The following is a 6,858-nucleotide window of genomic DNA, read 5'->3' as shown; positions in this document are numbered from 1 at the left end:
CAGCTTACTGCACCCCCATTAAGAATAAATACGTATCCGGTTTGCGACTTAGAGTCGTCCGAATCTGTGTCAAAGCTTGCATCGACGTAACCTTTTACGGCGAGCTTTTCGTCACCTCCATACACGAGAAACATCTCCTTAGTCCTTTTCAGGTACTTCAGGATATTCTTGACCGCCGTCCAGTGATCCACTCCTGGATTACTCTGGAACCTACCTGCCATACTTATGGCCAGGCTAACATCCGGTCTAGTGCACAACATTGCATACATGATAGAGCCTATGGCTGAAGCAAAGGGGACGGAGCGCATATGCTCTCTATCTTCATCAGTTGCTGGGCACTGAGTCTTACTCAATCTCGTACCTTGTAACACTGGCAAGAACCCTTTCTTGGACTGTTCCATTTTGAACCTCTTCAAAACTTTATCAAGGTACGTGCTTTGTGAAAGTCCTATCAGGCGTTTTGATCTATCCCTATAGATCTTAATGCCTAGTATGTAAGCAGCTTCTCCTAGGTCCTTCATAGAGAAACTTTTATTCAAGTAACCTTTTATGCTCTCCAAAAGCTCTACATTGTTTCCAATCAGTAATATGTCATCCACATATAATATTAGAAACGCCACAGAGCTCCCACTCACTTTCTTGTAAATACAAGATTCTCCAACCACTTGTATAAACCCAAATGCTTTGATCACCTCATCAAAGCGTTTATTCCAACTCCGAGATGCTTGCACCAGTCCATAAATGGATCGCTGGAGCTTGCACACTTTGTCAGCATTTTTAGGATCGACAAAACCTTCGGGTTGCATCATATACAACTCTTCCTTAAGGAAACCGTTAAGGAACGCCGTTTTGACATCCATCTGCCAGATTTCATAATCGAAAAATGCAGCTATTGCTAACATGATTCTGACGGACTTAAGCATCGCTACGGGTGAGAAGGTCTCATCGTAGTCAACTCCTGGAACTTGTGAAAAACCCTTTGCCACAAGTCGAGCTTTATAAACGGTCACATTACCGTCAGCGTCCGTCTTCTTCTTAAAGATCCATTTGTTCTGAATAGCCTTGCGGCCCTCAGGTAGTATCTCCAAAGTCCACACTTTGTTCTCATACATGGATCCTATCTTGGATTTCATGGCTTCTAGCCATTTGTTGGAATCTGGGCCCACCATTGCCTCTTCATAATTCGCAGGTTCATTGTTGTCTAACAACATGATCGATAAGACGGGATTACCGTACCACTCTGGAGCAGCACGTGATCTCGTCGACCTGCGTGGTTCAACAAAAACTTGAACTGGAGTTTCATGATCATCATCATTAACTTCCTCCTCAACCGGCGTCGCAACGACAGAGGTCTCCCCTTGCCCCGCGCCACCATCCAGAGGGATGAGAGGTTCGACAACCTCGTCAAGTTCTATCTGCCTCCCACTCAATTCTCTCGAGAGAAACTCCTTCTCGAGAAAAGTTCCGTTCTTAGCAACAAACACTTTGCCCTCGGATTTGAGATAGAAGGTGTACCCAACTGTCTCTTTTGGGTAACCTATGAAGACGCACTTTTCCGCTTTGGGTTCCAGCTTTTCAGGCTGAAGCTTTTTGACATAAGCATCACATCCCCAAACTTTAAGAAACGACAACTTTGGCCTTTTGCCATACCACAGTTCGTATGGTGTCGTCTCAACGGATTTCGATGGTGCCCTATTTAAAGTGAATGCAGCTGTTTCTAATGCATAACCCCAAAAAGATAACGGCAAATCAGTAAGAGACATCATAGATCGCACCATCTCTAACAAAGTACGATTGCGACGTTCGGACACACCATTACGCTGTGGTGTTCCAGGCGGTGTTAACTGTGAAACAATTCCACATTGTCTTAAGTGAGTACCAAACTCGAAACTCAGATATTCACCCCCACGATCAGACCGTAGGAACTTGATCTTCTTGTTACGATGATTTTCCACTTCACTCTGAAATTGCTTGAACTTTTCAAATGTTTCAGACTTGTGCTTCATGAAGTAGACATAACCATATCTACTTAAATCGTCAGTGAAGGTGAGAAAATAATGATATCCGCCGCGTGCCTCCACGCTCATTGGACCACACACATCGGTATGTATGATTTCCAACAAGTCACTTGCACGCTCCATTGTTCCGGAGAACGGAGTCTTAGTCATCTTGCCCATGAGGCATGGTTCGCACGTGTCAAGTGAATCAAAGTCAAGTGACTCCAAAAGTCCATCAGCATGGAGTTTCTTCATGCGCTTTACACCAATATGACCCAAGCGGCAGTGCCACAAAAATATGGCGCTATCATTGTTTACTCTAACTCTTTTGGTCTCAATGTTATGTATATGCGTATCGCTATCGAGATTCAATATGAACAATCCTCTCACATTCGGTGCATGACCATAAAAGATGTTACTCATAGAAATAGAACAACCATTATTCTCAGACTTAAAAGAGTAACCGTCTCGCAATAAACAAGATCCAGATATAATGTTCATGCTCAACGCAGGCACTAAATAACAATGATTTAATTTCATCACTAATCCCGATGGTAGTTGAAGTGACACTGTGCCGACGGCGATTGCATCAACCTTGGAACCGTTTCCTACGCGCATCGTCACTTCGTCTTTCGCCAGCCTTCGTCTATTCCGCAGTTCCTGCTTCGAGTTGCAAATGTGAGCAACAGAACCGGTATCGAATACCCAGGCACTACTACGAGAGCCGGTTAAGTACACATCAATAACATGTATATCAAATATACCTGATTTTTCTTTGCCCGCCTTCTTATCTGCCAGATACTTGGGGCAATTGCGCTTCCAGTGACCCATACCCTTGCAATAGAAGCACTCTGTTTCAGGCTTAGGTCCAGCATTGGGTTTCTTCGGCGGATTGGCAACAGGCTTGCCGCTCTTCTTCGAATTGCCCTTCTTGCCTTTGCCGTTTCTCTTGAAACTAGTGGTCTTGCTCACCATCAACACTTGATGCTCTTTACGGAGTTCAGACTCTGCGACTTTCAGCATCGCAAACAACTCGCCGGGAGACTTGTTCATCCCTTGCATGTTGTAGTTCAACACAAAGCCTTTGTAGCTTGGCGGCAGTGATTGAAGGATTCTGTCAGTGATAGCTTCTTGCGGGAGTTCAATCCCCAGTTCAGCTAGACGGTTTGAGTACCCAGACATTTTGAGCACATGTTCACTGATAGACGAGTTTTCCTCCATCTTGCAAGCATAGAATTTATCGGAGGTCTCATACCTCTCGATCCGGGCGTTCTTCTGAAAGATAAACTTCAACTCCTGGAACATCTCAAATGCTCCATGACGCTCAAAGCGACATTGAAGTCCCGGTTCTAAGCCATACAAGACTGCACATTGAACTATTGAGTAGTCCTCCTTACGCGCTAACCAAGCGTTCTTAACAGCCTGATCAGCCGTAGCGGGTGGTTCATCTCCCAGTGCAGCATTAAGGACATAATCCTTCTTTCCAGCTTGTAAGATTAGCTTAAGATTACGAGCCCAGTCTACAAAGTTGCTTCCATCATCTTTCAACTTAGCTTTCTCTAGGAACGTATTAAAATTCAGGATGACACTTGCGTGACCCATGATCTACAACACAAATATATTCAAAGTGGACTTAGACTATGTTCAAGATAATTAGAGTTCAACTTAATCAAATTATATGCTAAACTCCCACTCAAAAAGTACATCTCTCTAGTCATTTGAGTGGTTCATGATCCACTTACACTATCCCAAGTCCGATCATCACGTGAGTTGAGAATAGTTTCAGTGGTAAGCATCCCTATGCTAATCATATCAACTATATGATTCATGATCGACCTTTCGGTCTCATGTGTTCCGAGGCCATGTCTGCACATGCTAGGCTCGTCAAGCTTAACCCGAGTGTTCCGCGTGCGCAACTGTTTTGCACCCGTTGTATGTGAACGTTGAGTCTATCACACCCGATCATCACGTGGTGTCTCGAAACGACGAACTGTAGCAACGGTGCACAGTCGGGGAGAACACAATTTCGTCTTGAAATTTTAGTGAGAGATCACCTCATAATGTTACCGTCGTTCTAAGCAAAATAAGGTGCAAAAAGGATTAACATCACATGCAATTCATAAGTGACATGATATGGCCATCATCACGTGCTTCTTGATCTCCATCACCAAAGCACCGGCACGATCTTCTTGTCACCGGCGCCACACCATGATCATCCATCAACGTGTTGCCATCGTGGTTGTCGTGCTACTCATGCTATCACTACTAAAGCTACATCCTAGCAAAATAGTAAACGCATCTGCAAGCACATATGTTAGTATAAAGACAACCCTATGGCTCCTGCCGGTTGCCATACCATCGACGTGCAAGTCGATATTTCTATTACAACCTGATCATCTCATACATCCAATATATCACATCACATCGTTGGCCATATCACATCACAATCATACCCTGCAAAAACAAGTTAGACGTCCTCTAATTTTGTTGTTGCATGTTTTACGTGGTGACCAAGGGTATCTAGTAGGATCGCATCTTACTTACGCAAACACCACAACGGAGATATATGAGTTGCTATTTAACCTCATCCAAGGACCTCCTCGGTCAAATCCGATTCAACTAAAGTTGGAGAAACCGACACTTGCCAGTCATCTTTGAGCAAAGGGGGTTACTCGTAACGATGAAACCAGTCTCTCGTAAGCGTACGAGTAATGTCGGTCCAAGCCGCTTCAATCCAACAATACCGCGGAATCAAGAAAAGACTAAGGAGGGCAGCAAAACGCACATCACCGCCCACAAAACCTTTTGTGTTCTACTCGAGAAGACATCTACGCATGAACCTAGCTCATGATGCCACTGTTGGGGAACGTCGCATGGGAAACAAAAATTTTCCTACGCGCACGAAGACCTATCATGGTGATGTCCATCTACGAGAGGGGATGAGTGATCTACGTACCCTTGTAGATCGTACAACAGAAGCGTTAGATAACGTGGTTGATGTAGTGGAACGTCCTCACGTCCCTCGATCCGCCCCGCGAACAATCCCGCGATCAGTCCCACGATCTAGTACTGAACGGACGGCACCTCCGCGTTCAGCACACGTACAGCTCGACGATGATCTCGGCCTTCTTGATCCAGCAAGAGAGACGGAGAGGTAGAAGAGTTCTCCGGCAGCGTGACGGCGCTCCGGAGGTTGGTGATGATCTCGTCTCAGCAGGGCTCCTCCCGAGCTCCGCAGAAACGCGATCTAGAGGAAAAACTGTGGAGGTATGTGGTCGGGCAGCCGTGAGAAAGTCGTCTCAAATCTGCCCTAAAAGCCCCATATATATAGGAGGAGGGAGGGGGACCTTGCCTTGGGGTCCAAGGGATCCCCAAGGGGTCGGCTGAGCCCGGGGGGAGGACTCTCCCCCCCCCCCAAACCGAGTTGGACTAGGTTTGGTGGGAGGGAGTCCTTCCCCTTTCCCACTTCCCCTCTTTTTTCATTTTCTCCTTTGATTTTTATCCTTGGCGCATAGGGGACTTGTGGGCTGTCCCACCAGCCCACTAAGGGCTGGTGTGACTCCCCAAAAGCCTATGGGCTTCCCCGGGGTGGGTTGCCCCCCCCCCCCCCCCCCCGGTGAACTCCCGGAACCCATTCGTCATTCCCGGTACATTCCCGGTAACTCCGAAAACCTTCCGGTAATCAAATGAGGTCATCCTATATATCAATCTTCGTTCCCGGACCATTCCGGAAACCCTCGTGACGTCCGTGATCTCATCCGGGACTCCGAACAACATTCGGTAACCAACCATATAACTCAAATACGCATAAAACAACGTCGAACCTTAAGTGTGCAGACCCTGCGGGTTCGAGAACTATGTAGACATGACCCGAGAGACTCCTCGGTCAATATCCAATAGCGGGACCTGGATGCCCATATTGGATCCTACATATTCTACGAAGATCTTATCGTTTGAACCTCAGTGCCAAGGATTCGTATAATCCCGTATGTCATTCCCTTTGTCCTTCGGTATGTTACTTGCCCGAGATTCGATCGTCAGTATCCGCATACCTATTTCAATCTCGTTTACCGGCAAGTCTCTTTACTCGTTCCGTAATACAAGATCCCGCAACTTACACTAAGTTACATTGCTTGCAAGGCTTGTGTGTGATGTTGTATTACCGAGTGGGCCCCGAGATAGCTCTCTGTCACACGGAGTGACAAATCCCAGTCTTGATCCATACTAACTCAACTAACACCTTCGGAGATACCTGTAGAGCATCTTTATAGTCACCCAGTTACGTTGCGACGTTTGATACACACAAAGCATTCCTCCGGTGTCAGTGAGTTATATGATCTCATGGTCATAGGAATAAATACTTGACACGCAGAAAACAGTAGCAACAAAATGACACGATCAACATGCTACGTCTATTAGTTTGGGTCTAGTCCATCACGTGATTCTCCCAATGACGTGATCCAGTTATCAAGCAACAACACCTTGTTCATAATCAGAAGACACTGACTATCATCGATCAACTGGCTAGCCAACTAGAGGCATGCTAGGGACGGTGTTTTGTCTATGTATCCACACATGTAAATGAGTCTTCATTCAATACAATTATAGCATGGATAATAAACTGTTATCTTGATACAGGAATTATAATAATAACTATACATTTATTATTGCCTCTAGGGCATAATTCCAACAGGTTTTTCACAAGCTCAAGGAGTTGACTGCGATGAGACTTTCTCACCCGTAGCGATGCTTAAGTCCGTCAGAATCATGTTAGCAATAGCTGCATTTTTTGATTGTGAAATCTGGCAGATGGATGTCAAAACGGCGTTCCTTAACGGTTTCCTTAAGGAAGAGTTGTATA

This window comes from Hordeum vulgare, chromosome 7H (assembly GCF_904849725.1).
Source record: "Hordeum vulgare subsp. vulgare chromosome 7H, MorexV3_pseudomolecules_assembly, whole genome shotgun sequence".
Classification (NCBI taxonomy): Eukaryota; Viridiplantae; Streptophyta; class Magnoliopsida; order Poales; family Poaceae; genus Hordeum; species Hordeum vulgare.
The sequence above is the reverse complement of the archived record's forward strand: the minus strand, read 5'-3'. Positions refer to the sequence as shown.